General features: G+C 38.2%; 1 protein-coding gene across 37 annotated transcripts in view; it reads right to left on the reverse strand.

Moving 5' to 3' along the window:
• Rims1 (regulating synaptic membrane exocytosis 1) overlaps positions 1 to 2568 on the reverse strand; it is a 489256-nt gene that overhangs the window by 7506 nt on the left and 479182 nt on the right. The window lies entirely within an intron of this gene.

The raw sequence follows: 2568 nt of genomic DNA on the forward strand, positions 1-2568 counted from the left end.
GGATGAGGCCTGTGGTCCTACTCAGGCGGGTTTCTGCTTCCCTAACTAATGCAGTCTCCTGTTTTAACCTCTTAATGAACTTGTAGATATAGTGGCAGAAAAAGAGGGATTAACTAGACAACTAGTCTCAATAGAAACACATGTAAACATCTCTGCTGCAACGTCTTATTCAATATTTGATTTGAATTTATGTTTTAAAGGTGGACTTTGGAAAACAAAGTTGCTTGGAATACCATGTGATCACGTGTCCTGAAAAGATATAAGACTTAAGTACGACAATAGAAAGTCGTTTCCCTTTTTCTCCCTTTCACAAAAAAAGATTCAAGTCTCTTTTCAAAATGAGTGCTTCTTTCTGCAAGCAAACCTTCCTCTAGCTGACAAGGAGTTAGCTTTTCCAGTCTTGCACTCCAATGATTGACCTGCAGGAGGGAAGAACAACCTAATCCCCTGCTGTTATACCTCAGGTGTTAATCTCCACAGCCACTGGGGGGTTTTAACCACAGAATAAGCAAGAAAGTTTCCTACAAGGCCTGAGACCTTGGCCTTTTGTCCTGGGTCCAATGCATTCCCCTGACTAGAGCTGGCTTTTGTCAGTTTATAATCTCACTTTAAGGACTGAGGAAGACTCTGTTACAGTTTATAACATGCCAACTTTTCTAGATATTTGTAAGTTAATCTCATTAACTTTACATGTTTACCCGTGAGCATTTTAAACAGCTGCTAGTATATTTAGTAAATATTATAGGACAGTACAACCTCTTACAGAGAATACATTTAATGTCTTCAACTTTGAAAATCTGTATTTACTATTACTAGTGTGTGTGTATGTTGTGTGTGTGTGTGTGTGTGTGTGTGTGTGTGTGTGTGTGTACGTACATAAGAAGTCATGCACCTGCCATGGCTTTGTATAGGTGTCAGAAGTCAATCTCAAAAACCAGTTCTCTCCTTTCACTTTTATGTGGGTTCTGGGCATCATTAGGCAAAGCCTTTACCTAGGAAGCTATTTTGCAAATCCTAATTTATTCAGATTTAAGGTGGCTGGATAAATATGAAAAACTCATAGGTGTCTCATCTATTGTGAACCACTAAACAAACATAGTGGTTACTTAGAAGAAATATTTCCTCTGAAAGAGTCCAGTTTTAACCCCTAAAATCTTAAAAATAGAAAAATACAGATTTTGTTAAGTAACCACACATACTAGTAAAAGTTCTCACAAACAACAAAAAAATGCATTGTTATACATTCAGAATTAAGTAATTTCAGAACTAAAAAATTTTAATTAGAAAAATGAGGTAGATAGTCTTTTCTTTTTCTATGCTAAAGTAAAAATGAATTACTGGTATTTTAAAAACAGGAAAATGTAAGTTGTCTATGTGTAAAAAACGTGTCAGATTTACAACATCATACAGCTTAGAATAGTTTGGAGAGAAATTGCAAATCAGAAACCAGTTTCCTGCTTTTAAATTTTCATTCAGGTGCTTCTGGTGGCAGAGCCAGGACAGATGGTTCCTATATGAAAGAATTCATTAAATGTGGCTTTTCTGTTCTTTTTTATTAGATTTTTTAAATATACATTTTAAATGCAATCCTGAAAGTTCCCTATACCCTCCCCCTCCCCCCGCTCCCCTATCCACCCACTCCCACTTCTTGGCCCTGGCATTCCCCTGTACTGGGGCATATAAAGTTTGCAATACCAAGAGGCCTCTCTTCCCAGAGAAGAGACTGGGCCATCTTCTATTACATATGCAGCTAGAGACACGAGCTCTGGGGGTACTGGTTAGTTCATATTGTTGTTCCACCTATAGGATTGCAGACCCCTTCAGCTCCTTGGGTGCTTTCTCTAGCTTCTCCATTGGGAGCCCTGTGTTCCATCTTATAGATGACTGTGAGCATCCACTTCTGTATTTGCCAGGTACTGGCATAGCCTCAGATGAGACAGCTAAACCAGGGTCCTTTCAGCAAAATCTTGCTGGCATATGCAATAGTGTCTGGGTTTGGTGGCTGATTATGGGATGGATCCGGTAGTCTCTGGATAGTCCATCCTTTCGTCTTAGCTCCAAACTTTATATCTGTAACTCCTTTCATAGGTATTTTGTTCCCTATTCTAAGGAGGAATGAATTATCCACCCATTGGTCTTCCCTCTTCTTGATTTTCTTGTGTTTTGCAAATTGTATCTTGGATATTCTAAGTTTCTGGGCTAATATCCACTTATCAGTGAGTGCATATCTAGTGACTTCTTTTGTGATTGGGTTACCTCACTAAGGATGATATTCTCCAGATACATCCATTTGTCCAACAATTTCATTAAAAAAATGCAAAGCTTCTGTAAGGCAAAAGACACTGTCATTAAGACAAAAAGGCCACCAACAGATTGGGAAAGGATTTTTACCAATCCTAAATCTGATAGGGGACTAATAGCCAATATATACAAAGAGCTCAAGAAGCTGGACTCCAGAAATTTAAATAACCCCATTAAAAATGGGGTACAGAACTAAACAAAGAATTCTCAACTGAGGAATACTGAAGGGCTGAGAAGCACCTGAAAAAAATGTTCAACATCCTTTTT

Source organism: Mus caroli, chromosome 1, assembly GCF_900094665.2.
Source record: "Mus caroli chromosome 1, CAROLI_EIJ_v1.1, whole genome shotgun sequence".
NCBI lineage: Eukaryota > Metazoa > Chordata > Mammalia > Rodentia > Muridae > Mus > Mus caroli.